Genomic DNA, 15,842 nt, shown 5'->3' with positions numbered 1-15,842 from the left:
ATGCTGCTGTGAAATATTAATTTCCAATGTGCTGCAGAATTTTGTATTGAAAACACATAACCAGAGATTCTAAGGTCAGAAGGAACCATTGTGCTTTAGTCTGACCCCCTGTATAACACAGGCCATGGAATTTCCCCACAATAATTCGTAGCTCATAGCTTCTACTAGAAAAGCGCACTCTTGATTAAAAAATTGTCAGTGATGGAGGATCCACTACAACTCTTGGTAAATTGTTCCAATGGTCAATTATGCTCACCATTAAAAATGTTTTATGCCTTGGTTCCAGTCTGAATGTGTCTAGCTTCAACTACCAGCCAATGGATCTTGTTATACCTTTCTCTGCTAGATTGAAGAGCCCATCATTAAGTATTTGTTCCCCAAGTAGGTATTTATAGACTATAATCAAGTCACTGCTTAGCCTTCTCTTTGTAAATTACATTGTAGAAATTGTCCGGAGGAAGCTAGAGGCTTCGGCAGTGCTTAGGAGACAGGTGGGGCTTTTGGCACCTGGAAAGATGGGGGAGACACTTTCAAATAAGCACATTAGCTGGATGTTCCTGCTGAAAGGCAGTGAAACAGTTAACTATGTTGCTGTCTAAATTACTATTATGTAACATTTCTGTTTAGGCTTGGCAGAAGTCAATTTTTATTTTTTTTTATAATTTTAATGGATAATAATATCAGTTTATTTTAAGTAATTTTTTTAGACATGTATCAATTTAAATTTTCACAGTTGTGTGACATTAAGGGTTTTAAGCATTCCCCCCTAGTTTTTATTGATTTAAATATTCACAGTTGGGGGAATATATGGGGGGTGGGGAGACAGACAATAATCATTTTATAACAGACACTGAGATTCAAAAAATTAAATCTTGATAACCGTTAAAATTTGTCAAAATATACAAAATAAATATCCTTAAATCAAACTTGAGTAAGTTCTCAAGCAGCATTTTTATTACATTGCCAATCTTTAAATTTTGATTATTATCAATGGAAACATTGTATCAGTGTGTGTGTGTGTGTGTGTGGTGAAATCGACATTTACCAATAACATTCAAATCCTCCCAAGCCGATTTATATTGCAGTAGTGCCTCAGAGTTAACACCACCAGTGAGCTGAATGAGGCAGTTCACATCTCTTAGAGCTGTTGTTTCAGGCTATCTGCAGACTCAGGCAGACAACAGTATACATTCCATTCATATTGGGAAGGTTTGCTTTGCAAGCAGAAGGGCTAAATGGATATTATTATTATTATTATTTATTATTATTAATTCTTTATTTCAGAGCTCAGATTCTGCAGCGGCAAGGGTAGCTTCTGCAGCAAATTCTGCAGCTGTGGAACTGTGGAGTGTATAGAAGCCTTCCCTCTAATACACAGTATCAGAAATTAATCTACTACAGGAAAAAATGGAAACATTTAACAAACAGTTGCAGAGGAACTGCAATTAAATATTCATCCTGGCTAAGTCTAAACAGGGAAGAGTGTGGCGCAGCAGCAAGGCAAATAAGCAATCAGCAGAAGGCTTTTAAAAATATACACAATCTGATAAAGAGGAGGACTGGAATGTCTGTAATAATAAGCAATCACAAGTTAAAAGGGTAATCTGAAGAGTCTGAAGAAATAGTGAACAGATTTCAGAGAATATTTCAGTTTTAAAAAAAAATCTAGCTTCAGGAGAGAGACTACAAAAGAGAAAATAATGCTACTAAAAATAGTGAGGGATTGGAGACAGTGACTAGGAATGTGGCAGAGCTGTTAATCTGTTTCTGATTAAGGGCCCAATCCAGCTCCCATTGAAGTCAGTGGGAACCTATCAAATTACTTTAGTGGGAGTTGGATCAGGCCCTAATAGCTGATGCTGAGTGATGTACAGAAAGGTTCACTATTCTCTCCTGTCTTTGGAAACATCAGAGAAAATACTCCTAGATCATTCTGGTCCTCATATATACCACCCCCACCCCCCTGCGGATCAGTGTAAGCAAAGCCAACAACATCAGCATCAACAGGAAATGTAGAGCTGCATTAGAAATTTGAATCCTGTGCTATGTATCTTGTGCCAAGCCAGAGGAATGAAGGGAAATTTTAATTTTCATATTGGCCAAGACCAAAATAAATCCACATTTATGTACCTAAACAACCCCTATAAACTTTCAAATTATTTCCAGATTTCAAGTAATGTAATTTTATTTTATTCATTGTCTCTAGAGCCATAGTGCACAGAGGTCCCAATCAGGATGGATCAGGACTGCATTGTGCTGGGTGTGTACTAACATTAAGAAAGTCTCTGCTGCAGAGAGTTTTGCAGTCTAAGAACTAATAAAGACTAGGGATGTAAACCCAGAGTAATACATTCCTAACACAGCCCCAGCCCTGATCAGGAGAGTCAGCTGTTTTCAACAGCACTCAGAAAACACTGAGGCTATAGACTTTACAGCGGCACAACTGTACCCCTGCAGCTACACTGCAGTAAGGTCTCCCCATAGCCGCTCTATGCTGACGGGACAGAGCTCTCCCGTCGGCATAATTAAACCACCACCAATGAGCAGCGGTAGCTATGGCAGCAGGAGACGCTCTCCTACCAACATAGCACTGGGCACACTGGCACTTTTGTCAATGAAACTAATGTCAGTCAGGGGTGTGGTTTTTCTCAGAAACATCATTCCTCAAGTCCATGATGAGGTGCTCTTATTATGGTTCAAGGCTCTCCTGCTGTTCCCCCGAGGAAGCTGCCATCATAGTACTCCGACCCCCAGCCCACCTGGACTGTTAGGCTGGAGGAAGGAGCCAAACCTGGTTCTGCATGATAGTGCAGGGCCCTGGCACTAGGCTGCTGCTTTGCCCAACTGAGGTATGTTTTCACTGCGATCAGAGGTGTGACGGTAGCATCTGTACGTGTACCCTGAGCAAGTTCCCATCTAGATAGTTCAAATAACAATGGCAGTGAAGCTGTGGCATCCCAGGCTGTACAACCTGGTGTAGGACCCTGAGTATGTACGAGAGTGGCTCGCCAGTGCTGCAGAGCAGCTTCAGGGCTATTTGTTAGTCACTCTAGCTAGATCAGAGCTAGCTTGAGTATGTGTCCAGGTGCTGCAGTCACACCTCTGATTACAGTGCAGACATACGCTGAGAGAACAGAGACAGCGCCGCAAACACTTTCACTGTTCGGATGGGGATATTCCTTCTCTTTGTTCCCAGGATTTTAGCAGTCTCCTGACTCCTGTATATCACTGAACAACAGTCTAAGGCAGGCAGATCATGGAAGTGCTCAAGTTTGATGTGAATTGAGTGCCCACGTGGTGACCTTTCCCGTTGATAAAGGCTTGTACTGTAGTTACATGGCATGATTGGGTCACAAAAATACAGTACAAGCCTGAGGGGGTTTTGGCAGTCACATCACTACATTCTGAGCAATATCTTGTCGAGTGGCCTGTATTTCCAACAGCTAATCAAGTCCAGCTTCAGCTGAAATAACGCAAACCCTCAGAGCAAGGCTGCGCGGATTGCTGCAGCTGCATTTCTAAGTAACACAGTTTCCCAGATGTGGACGTGAGCTGAGGAGAAGAATATTTGAAACAGTGGTAAAGCCAGAAGGATGAAGCGGTATTTCAATGCAAGGTCAAAGCAGGAGCAAACAAATAAAAAGGTTGATGTAGGGTAGATAAGCCATTTAAAATTCCTACCAGTAACCACACCTGTCATGGTCATCACTTCTTCCAAATAAAAAGGTTGATGTAGGGTAGATAAGCCATTTAAAATTCCTATCAGTAACCATACCTGTCATAATCATCACTTCTTCCTCCCGTTTGTTACCAGCAAATTGGTGGCAACAGCTTGCAAGGTCGCAATCAGATTCGGAACCCTGACCTCTTGGTGTGAAAAAGCAGCAGGAGGAGGAGATGGATTTACTGGGGATAAAGGATGTTTATCAGTTAATATCAATCAAGAGAAAAAGATAGCATAGAAATGCATGGGAAGTAGCTGTACCATTCATCCAGGCAGTTGGATTGCTGGATGACTGGACCATTATGCATTGAAGATAAGGTTTCAACTAAATTAATTAAATTACAACAAGACAGAGTCTAGTTTATTCTGCAAGTACAGTAGGATTTGTGTTCATCTTGAATTACCCCCAGAAATGAATGAGAAGCCAGTGCAGTCTGTGGGGTGGCGGTGTCACGTGCTCCCTATCAGCTGAAGCACCACAGAGGCCAGCAGCAACATTCTGCACCACCTGCAGTTTCTGGATGATCTTCAGGGGTAGCTCCCTGGAGAGCACATTTCAGTAATCCAGTCTGGAGCTGACAGAGGCAGAGAGAGCTGGGATGAGGCCCACATCCAAAAGGAAAGGCCACAATCTCCTGGCCAAATGTGGATGGAAATAATGTCACTATTGGCCATGGCTGCTACTCGAACCTGTAGCATAGCAGCTGAGGATCCACTAAAATCCCCAGACTATGCACCTTACTGACAGAGGGGATGCTATCGGTTCTGCCATTGCCTCAAGCTGTTTCTGTCAATCAATCAGCTGCACTTAATTCTTCTGTGATCTGAGCCACAGTCACCTCATCCAAGCAGCAACTTCAGCTAGATCTTGGGGAAGGAGAGACTGCACCAGCTGCATGTGAAGAAAAAGAGTGAGCAAGCTGAATTTTCTCAACATGTTGATAGCACTGTAGCCCAGTCCACTATCTCACCAGCAGCCTCACCTAGGTGTTGGAAAGGCAAGGTGACACCAAAATCTTGTGCAATACCCCTTGGGCAGGCAAGCAATTGCCCAACACTACGCTTAGGTTCTGTTCTTTTCTTTCTGAGGATACCGTCTAGCACAGCTCTGTCTTTCTCTGCCAGGGCCCACAAAAGTGTCAACACCACCAAGTGGCCACTGGCATCAAAGGCTGCTGATGGCTCCAGAAAAATCAGCTGACAGATCTACTAAAAGGGACACGTGATCTCTGATCATCATAAGAAGGAGATTCTCAGCCAGTGAGACGTGCAGACTCTGTACTATTTACCTGGACCTAAAGCCAGACTGAAAAGGCTCCAGGAAATCTGAGTGCTACAAGTGTTGCCACAGTTGTCTCATCACAACCAGAGCAAATATGAAAAATGATTCACCTACAACCGTGGCAGGTTTGGCTTGCTGTTGTTATTTGTTGTTTGTGAGTATTCGGGATGCCATTGAGGATTTGTGAAAATATTTTCTAACTCCATCCTACTCATGAATTTGAGCACAAATGATTATTCATTCACATATTTTTTTAACCAGAGTACTATGATATTCACTATTTGTTACTCTTTTGTTTAAATAATTTCATGTAGTCAATCTGTGGCAGAAAGAATACCTCATGAGTTAGGAGGACAATCATACACCATAATCAGAGAAATTTAGATGTGGAAGGATCTGGAATGGTGAGCTAGTCCAGTTCTCTGTCCTGAGGCAGGGGCAAGTAAACCTAGATCATCCAACAGTTGTTTGTCTAACCTGTTCTTAAAAATCTCCAAAGAAGAAGATTCCACAATCTCCCCTGGAAGCCTGTTCCAGAACTTAACTATCCATAAAGTTCAAAACTTTTCCCTAATATCTAATCTAAATCTCCCTTAGTGTAGAGTAAGTCATCTAGTTCTTGTTCTGCCTTCAGTGGACGTGGAAAACAACTGATCACTGGTTGTCTTTATAACAGCCTTTAACATCGGATGAAGTGAGCTGTAGCTCATGAAAGCTTATGCTCAAATAAATTTGTTAGTCTCTAAGGTGCCACAAGTACTCCTGTTCTTTTAACATATCTGAAGACCATTATCAGATCCCCCCTCAGCCTTCTTTTCTCAAGACTAAACATATGCAGTTTTTATAACTTTTCCTCATAGGGCAGGTTTTCTAAACCTTTTATCATTTTTGTTGCTCTGCTCTGAACTCTTTCCACAACCTTCTTAAAGTGTTGCGTCCAAAACTGGACACAATACTCCAGTTGAGGCCTCACCAGTGCCAAGCAAAGCAGGACAATTACCTCCCATGTCTTACACACAACACTCCTGTTAAATCACTCCCAAACAATATTACCCTTTTTTGCAACTGCATCACATTGCTGGCTCATATTCAATTTGTGAATCACTATAACCCCCAGATCCTTTTCAGCGTTACTACCACCTAGCCAGTAATTCCCCATTTTGTATTTGTGCATTTGATTGTTCCTTCCTATGTGCAGTACTTAGCACTTGTCTTTATTGAATTTCATCTTGTTGATTTCAGACCAATTCTCCAGCTTGTCAAAATTGTTCTGAATTCGAACCCTGTCCTCCAAAATGTTTGCAACCCCTCCCAGCTTGGTGTCATTCACAAATTTTATAAGCATGCTCTTCACTCCATTATCCAACTAATTAATGAAAATGTTGACTAGTACCGAACCCAGGACAGACCCTTGTTGGACCCCACTAGATATGTACTCCCAGTTTAACAGCGAACTGTTGATACCTACTCTTGAAGTACAATCTTTCAACCAGTTATGAACTCACTTTATAGCAATTTCATGTAGAGATGAAATACTAGATAGTTAAATGGAACAGTTCATGAACAACCCATTGGTTGAAATTTTCAGATAAACTGTTCAGCAAACACTTACAAATAACAAATACAATCAGAGCAATAGATCAGTTAATAGACACTAAAGTGAGAAGGGACCACTGAATGATTTGCAAATAGCCAAAGAGGCTAAAACACCAACAAATAATTCTGTCAGTTCTATTCACCTCAGAACCGTCTTAATTAACCTTTCTTCCAACAAAAGATCCTGCACCTATTGGCTGTTTGAACACCTTGGGTTAACTCCTGGCCCTAATGAAGTCAGTAGCAAAACTCCCATTCACTGCAATAGGGCCAGGATGTCACCGCTTGATTCTGAGGATATTTTGTTGGTTTGTTTTTTGCTTTTTGCTGTGATACACAGGCTGTTCCTTGAAAACAGAAGATCAAGTGAACATTATAATTGTGTGCCTATGTTTTTATTAAAACTTATATGCCAATGAGTGTGACCTTTGAGCTCCTGCTAGTGTGCCTCCTGGCATCATAACAGTTAGGTCTCACTAACCTAACAATTCATTTTTCTCTGCAGAATATAATGATCAGAATGAATATAATGAACAGTTATTTTTAAATGTCAATAAATTGCAAATTAACGTAGCATGATCCAAACGATCAGCCCCTCCAAAAAACACACATAGTAGGAGAAGGTCAGGGTTTAGATTCTGGTCTTCCCTTCACCCTAGGGCTGTGCTACTTGTGACAAAGACATCCATGGTCTTGCTAGGCCAGGGGTCAGAGTTTTAGGTGTGCTGCCCTTGAAATATGGCCTTGGTGCCCTCAACAGTCATCTTTTCATTGGTCACATTATTTTCCCAGTTGTATTTGACCCCCTGATGGGGAACATCTAATTTGCAAAAGAGGCTTCAGAACCATTCTCTGCCATCATACAGTTCACCCAAGCTGTTATATGGCTGATGCTCTTAAAAACGAAGAGCAGTAGCATCATGGCATGTCAGATCCACTTTGACACAGCATCAGTATTTACCTTGTAAGAGATCTTCTAGCTTCTCCTGTACAGCTCTAGGCTCTTGTCAAATGTGCAGGCATAAAGGAACCTGTTTGTTGTTTTGTTTTGTGGCCCTGCTCCTAAAGGCCCTATCCAACAGGTAAGTCCCTTCGTTTTCAGTTTAAACTGATTTTTGCTGAAACATTCCCAGGTTTTACAAAAAGTATTATTCATTTTTTTCTGATTTTCACGCTACTTTTGTATCATTCAAGTATATAAAAATAACTTCTTTTATTAGGAAAACACAGTACATTGCATGAGATATATGTATTATGAAAATACATTAGTCTGCGAGTATATGCAAAGCTGTCTGTTGAAGTCATGCTATGTATTAGTCTAGAAGATACACACAATAAACAAACAGGCACGCACGCAAGCTCTGAAGTGCGTGTGCATCTGAACGTACTGATGAATCTCACACATTTCAAGCTGTTAGCAGATAACGGTTTAAAGATCTGATACATTAAAATGGGAAGAAAACGAAAATCTGTATCAGAATACGTGTCAGAACGCAGGGGTGTATTCGAAAGTTTAAAAGAAACAAAAACAGGAGAAAAGGATGAAGTTGAGTGTATGCGCTGCAAATGGGGTGGCCCAATTATTAAATGTAAATATTTATAGGCTAAGAGTTCTAAGACTTACAACAGAACCTGTTTATTGAAATGAAAAGTTTTATATGGGGATTAGAGATATTGTTTTCTTAAACTCAGAGTGGGCATTGTGTGTTTTGAGTTCTCTTTTAGTTCTGCAGCAAACCACCTTGATTAATGGAGTTCAAAGCTTTTAATCTACTGAATATTTCCCCCATCTTTCCATCCAGCAAAATAAACCCCAGCATTTACCCAGAAGAACTTTTAATTGTTTTTTGCACTGATTTTCACCTGTTTTTGTTGTTTGGTAATTAACACCGATAAATTCTTGGGGAAAATTAAATAAAATAAAAACTGAAAATGAAGGTCCCTACCTACAGGTTGGAGAAGGAGGCCTGCCATCTAAGAAGAGCCTACTCCCTCCCCACCACTGGCTGCTAACCCTTCCACCCTGAGGGTAAAAGCCTCAACCCCCAATCCCAGTAGTGCAATCACCCAGCCACCCTGACCACCACCCCAGCTGCCAAAACCTTCCAGCATCCCCCTAATGACAAGCATCCCCAGCTTGACTTGTCCAGCTGCCAAATCCTCCCCACCCGGTGGTGTGCTGTGTTGGCTGCAGAAATCTGCCTGAGGCCTCACATAGCTAGCTTTCTACAGGGCCCTGCAAAACACAGTCTCAGACTGAGCTTCTCAAACGGGCACAAAGTGCTTTGGATTCTAAAGCTGCCCCACTGCTGCTTTTATTTTCCCTGAATCACCTTCCGTCAGAGCTGGTCTTGTGTTCGGTGGTAGTGAAACCTCTGACCGCCAGACAGAAACACCTCTGTAGGGAAGGATGGCTCCTGGGCCCTCTGGAGTGATTGTATTTCTGACCTCTCACTTATAAGGAAGTGCTGGGGCAAGCTGTTTAATAGCTCAGAGTCTTGGACACGGGAGGCTTTCCCCCTTCCTTCCTCTCTCCCCACCCTAGCAAGCAGACCCAGATGCCAGGGTCAGTGGATAAGGGCACCATGAGGGGGACCTGCCAGTTCTGCCACCACAGCTGCTCCCTTTATCGCTGGCAGCTGGGCTTGAATATTCATAACAAACAAAAGATTAGTGCTTGTGTGTGTTTGGCACTGGAAGCAGCTAAACTTTCTTGAGGTTCCAGGGGCTCCATTCTCATCCCATTCAAACTGCTCTCTCCCCCACAGCACTTGTCCCTTTCATTTAGCAGCTGATTTCACTGCTGTATAAATAGCTCATGGAGGGCAGAGGAAGAGAAGTGGGGAGCTTGGTTAAGTATCCGGAAAGTGGTTTGGAACCAAGACAACCCAACCCAAATCTTTGCCAAGACTCACACTGACATGAAATCGAAGAAGGGCAAAAAGTTCCCCTTTAATAGGCAAAATTTCACATCTGAATGTTTGGGTGCTTCTGTTCTGTTCACATTCTTATATTGTCCCCATCACAGTGATATCTGAGTGCCTTCTAGTAGTGCATTAGGTGACTTGGTTATTATCTGTCATGCAGAGTTCTTTCCTTAGTTTACTCGTCCAGTGCCCAGGAGGAAAAATTGCATGTGGATTTCGAAAGAATTTTAATGTGTGTCTGTGCTTGTGCCAGGTGTTGATATTAGGAAAGGCAAGACCAAAGAAGTGCACCTTGCAGTGGGAGTGGAAGTGGGCAAGGTCTGGGGTGGTTGTTAGATCCTGAGAGAGTCTGTTTCACTGTTTTGGACTGGCCCCCTGCACAGATGAGCATCACCCTTGCAATGAACAGTTCCATTGTGCCAGAGGAGGGGAGTTGTCAGATGTGACCCCTGTCCTAGAGCTTCGGCAATTTTTTAGGCATCATGAGCTCATCTGATTGAACCTGTGTGCACCAAACTCTGTGAGATTTACCTGTATTTAATTAGTAATAAGAGGAGTAAAAGTATCCCTAGCCTCTGTTTGCCAGAAGCTGGGAATGGGCAACAGGGGAGGGATCACTTGATGATTATCTGTTCTGTTCATTCCCTCTGGGGCACCTGGCATTGGCCACTGTCAGAAGACAGGATACTGGGCTAGATGGAGCATTGGTCTGACCCAGTATGGCCATTCTTATGTACTGGAAGGTGGAAATAATTTTTTCTTCCACAACTCACTTCCCACATGTTTTTTGAGTGCAGATGGGGAGGAGAGTTTTACTAGACTCCTATTTTGCTATTACATTGCCATGGTATGCAGCGGGATCCTGGAGCTCTGGTAGATTCTGATCACATGTCCTGTGCCAGTATCGGGTGGGTGTAGGCCCTGTGTACCATATCTGATGAGGGATGAGCAAAACTGGGACAGGTGGAAAATGTATGTTGGTAATGGTTGCCAAATATGTACATATTAATGTGAACCGATCTAATGACACCATACTGGATGTTACTAGCATTAGCATGTTATTAGCTGGAGCAAATATCCAAGTGATGGAGAAAATGCAGCTGAGGTGATGGTATTGGTAGACAGACAATGTCCAGATTATTAAAGGCAAACTTTCTAGCAAACAGAAAGCTCTCGAATGCCCTGCTAAGGAGGTTGTGGAAAAAGGTATCTCAGTGATACAGAAACTCCTCTCGCCGATCTCCAGGCTGGGGCAGATGGAGACTCTCCAGTTATATGACAGGTAGCACCTTTAGAAGCGCAGCAACTTTAACACCGTGCTGGGGCCTTCGTAGATAAAGAAGTTCCAGGTTAGGAAAAATAGCACTCCACAGAAGGGCAGTGTCTCCAACTTCCTTGGAGACAGTGGATCTCAGTGGAGACCCCTGTTCAGGTTCTGAGGGACAGTGTGTGTAAAGACCCAGCAGCATGGATCACAATGTTGTGCTAGTGGGGGCTAGTTGTGGCTCTTCCCAAGGATATGAAATGACAATGACTACAGGGCCCAGCAATAAAAGAGCATCACAAAAGGCTGTCTGACAGAGGTTGTTCTAACTAGCTGAATAATTATCTTGCTTTGGCAAACCACATGGGTCTTCAAGTCATGAAAATATTAATAGTTTATTGTTTGCTGCTGAGTGGGGATGGCAACAATTTGGAGTTTGCTATCGTTTGCTGGCGAATTAACTTCTGCAGCCTGCAGCGAGGCTGCCTGTATTGCTAACCATTCCCCAAGGACCACAATGGGGAAACAATAGAGCTTGAGGCCATGGCCACCTGCTCCTTTCCCATCTGACGCAGGCACAGCCATAGCCTGCCAAGATTTGGCTTCCTAAGGGTCTCTTGTGGAGCTGATGGGAGTGACCTAATTAGAGAGCAAAAGTTAAACAGTCAGTCAGCAACAAAAGATAAAATCTGTTTCTCCTGGATTCAGACATCGCTGACAACGAAAGATAGCAGATCTTAGGAACATCGTCTCTAGAGAGGGAACTTACCCTTTAGATCCTTGCCCCTTGCAGAGGGCACGAAGTTGTTGCCAAACTGACTGGCCTCCTCCAAAGAGGAGACCTGCACTCAGAGTCCAATCCTTTCCTCACACACCCTGGCAAGAGACTATTTCATGTTACTGATCAAGCCTTGTACTGTCCATCCCCAATGGCTGCCATGAGCAAAGGGGATAAAGACAGGCTCCTTGGCTGCATGTTCATGCTTTTATTTGAAAGATGAGTGTGGAGGGACTGGGTGCCATCAGCAATTCCAGTGTAATTCCTCTGCAACAGCATATTTGCTCAGTGTCGGCTGGACTGCCCCTTCTGGTTGAATCCATTTCCTCTTCCTTCTCTCCCAGTCTCTTGTTAGGTTGTTTTCTTTTGGCAGACGGTCTCTAGTTTGGCCTCCCTCTCTCCACACTGATTTTAGTCAAGGCTCTTGGCCCTCCAGCCAGAGTCAGGGATCATTCACTGTCCAAATGCAGTAGTTGGGATATTTCCTGGCTTGTGTTGGGGCCCTCTGGTTTTCATGTCCTGTTGCATTCTGGGTCACCCCTCTGGGTCACTTCTGCTCAAATTGTTTGTTTTCTCAGATGTGTTTTATACCACCACCAGCCATAAACCTGCACTCTCCCTTGAGAAGGGAAGGGAAAGCAGTTCACCCCATGATGACTGTGCCTGTCTGTTCCAGCCACCGGAGGCATGTGATGTAATTGCATACTTTCTCCCTGAAATTCAGACCTCTTTGGTGCTCTGAACCCCATTTGGCTCTGGTATTGGTGTGTCTCCTTAAGGCTGCCCTATTGCTGAAACCAGAGTACCTCAGCTCAACTGGTCCTAGAGACTAATGCAAAAGCCATGACAACGCCCAAGCTGTTAGCTGCTGCAGCTCTGCATGTAAACCGCTCTGAATCCTTCCCTTGTGTGTGTGCCAGGCAGGGCTGGATTAAGACCTTTAGAGGCCCTAAGCACTGAAAAGATTATGGTGCCCTCCCATATGTAATTCAAAATAAAAACAATACTATACCCTAAAATAAAATTTTATTTTTTGAAATGATACAAAATTTACATGTATGCTGAAATTAAAATAGCTTCTTTCTAGATTTTCTGATTGCAAAATTCTGGATAAGTTGATTGAAGCTGACTCGACGAAGCATGTCTGCTTCCATACACAATAGGGAAAGTGAATCAAGTCTGTCCTGACACATTGTTGTTCTCTGAGGGTTTTTTTATTCTTTTCAGCTCAGAAAAAGAGTGTTCTGCGGAGCAGTTAGTAATCATTAATGTTAGAAAAATACATAGCGCGATCTCTACATTTGGAAATACACATTGATCTTCATGACACAATATTGAAAGACGGAATACAATGTGACTGAATTTCATTTTTCCTGTTTCATTAAACTTTGCGCGCATATAACAGTGGAACTGCCGTACTTCTCCACAGAGGTTCATGTTCAAGTCAACAGGGTCTGAGTCAAGTAGCTTTTGGGAACCTTGTGAATATTGTTCGTCAGATAAGTCCATATCATTTAGAAAAGAAAATCTACTTGATACTCCTTTGTACACTTCACCTCTCCTCTTCATATGAGCTTCAAGTGTATCAATTATAGCATAGTAAGTAGATACGCCAAATTTGTCTCTAGGATTCAATGCTGTTTCTGTTGCAAATGCTATCATTTGCTTGTTTTTTCCTGATTCGCTTGAGGGACTGGGCTTCTTTGTGGTTAGTATCAGGCAAGATATCTTTTGATATGTCTTCAAATCTTTCGAAATCATTCCTCAAAGTGTGTAAGTGGTCTGCTAATGATTGACAGAGGTCTGCACGTGTTTTCAAATCCAATTCTTGGAGAGCTTGACTTGTGTGGTAAGTGTTGTAAAATTTCATTCCACATGGTCAACATGAATACAAACTTTAGTTCTTGCATCTTGTTTGCAATATTTTCTGCCTCTCGTATAGTTTCTCCCTTTTGTGATTGGTCTTCAGCTATACTTTCTAATGCATCCACAATCTTTGAGTAGGACTCCAGAATTGCACTTATTGCCATTGCATGTGCCTTCCAGCGAGTATTAGAAAGAGATTTCAACACATGATCATTGCCCAAATATGTTTTAATATCTGTTGAGGCAGAGAAAAATGTATAAAGTAACTGGACTGTTGAGAAAAAACTTACTGCCACTGGACAACAATCAACAGCACTGCGGCCAACAAGATTGAGAGAATGTGCAGCACATGGTATGAATATGGCATATTTGTTCTGTTCTAAAAGCTTCTTCTGCATTCCTTGATAATGCCCTGACATGTTGGCAGCATTGTCATAAGATTGACCTCTGCTCTTTGATAAATCTGTTTTGCAAACTTGGCACAGAAAATGCAGTACTTGATTCACAGGGCCTAACAACATCTGCCACACTATCAGAGGCTCGTTCATCTGCACATCCACCAATGTGATATATGCCATCATGTGCCAGCAATGCCCCTTTGTCATGTACATTGGTCAAACTGGACAGTCTCTACGTAAAAGAATAAATGGACACAAATCAGATGTTAAGAATTATAACATTCATAAACCAGTCGGAGAACACTTCAATCTCTCTGGTCACGCAATCACAGACATGAGGGTCGCTATCTTAAAGCAAAAAAACTTCAAATCCAGACTCCAGCGAGAAACTGCTGAATTGGAATTCATTTGCAAATTGGATACTATTAATTTGGGCTTGAATAGAGACTGGGAGTGGCTAAGTCATTATGCAAGGTAGCCTATCTCCCCTTGTTTTTTTCCTACAAACCCCCCCCCAAGACGTTCTGGTTAAACTTGGATTATTGCTGTGCACATTGTAAGATGAGCTATTGCCAGCAGGAGAGTGAGTTTGTGTGTGTGGTTTTTGGAGGGGTGTGTGTGTGTGTGTGGGGGGGTGGTGAGAAAACCTGGATTAGTGCTGGAAATGACCCACCTTGATTATCATGCGCATTATAAAGAGAGGTTTCAAAGAGGGATGGGCTATTACCAGCAGGAGAGTGAGTTTGTATGTGTGTCTGGGGGGGGGGGGGGGGGGAAGGGTGAGAATACCTGGATTTGTGCTGGAAATGACCTTCCTTGATGATCACTTTAGATAAGCTGTTAGCAGCAGGACAGTGGGGTGGGAGGAAGTTTTGTTTCATGGTCTCTGTGTGTATATAATGTCTTCTGCAGTTTCCACGATATGCTATGCATCCGATGAAGTGAGCTGTAGCTCACGAAAGCTCATGCTCAAATAAACTGGTTAGTCTCTAAGGTGCCACAAGTACTCCTTTTCTTTTTTCTTTTTACGAATACAGACTAACACGGCTGTTACTCTGAAACCTGTCATTTCTTCACCAGTGTGGCTTTTCAAATTGAGGAACGTTATAAATCGTTTAACTGGTTTTCCATCTGTGGGAAACACATATCTTAGTACAATACTTAATTGATCAATATGTAAAAGATCAGGTGTAGAGTCGACCGATAAACTGAAGTACCCGGCAGTACTTATTTCATCCACAATAGCTGAACGAACTTTGTCACTCATTAGACCAATGAGTTCATCACATATTGTCTTGGATGAGTATGATGGGTTACCTTTGCCAGCATTCCCATATTTTGAGATATGGCCTGCTAAAAATGGGTCAAACTGAGCCACAAGCTCCAACAATCCCAAGAAATGTCCATTCTGCAATGATCCAAATGTGTCATTTGATCCCCGGAAAGGCAGACCATGTTCAGCTAATGTTTGAAAAACAGCTATAACACGCTGCAAGCCATGTTGCCAGTATTCACGCTCCCCTTTAATTTGTTCGTCCAATTTTTGTGTCAATCCAAAGCCCTGTCTTGGATTTAAATATGTCAACATTGAATCTCTGTGACTAGTGCTATTTTCATGTTGTTCAATTAAAACAGTATTCCGCCAGTCACTAAATCCATCTGCAGCAAACCAGGATGTTGAAGGTTTATATGCAAAAAGTTTGCAAACAAAACAGTACACAGACCCTATTGATGGTGAATACAGTAGCCATTCTCGAGTGTATTTCTCACCATTCTCTTTTAGCCAAAAAATATTTTTTGTGGGTAATATCTTGTTTGTTTGCCATTGGTAAAAGTCTGACGTGATTTCTCAAATGGCCAAGTGTGGTGTTGACAATCATTTGGTCCACAATCTATCCAGTAAGCTACATCATCGGTACTGAAATCAACCCACATACCAGGATCTTTTCTCCTATTATTTACAGCATGAGCAGGTTCAGTCTCTGACACATCCACACCTTCTAGAAC

This window comes from Natator depressus, chromosome 6 (genome assembly GCF_965152275.1).
Source record: "Natator depressus isolate rNatDep1 chromosome 6, rNatDep2.hap1, whole genome shotgun sequence".
In the NCBI taxonomy this organism is placed as follows: Eukaryota; Metazoa; Chordata; order Testudines; family Cheloniidae; genus Natator; species Natator depressus.
The sequence above is the reverse complement of the archived record's forward strand: the minus strand, read 5'-3'. Positions refer to the sequence as shown.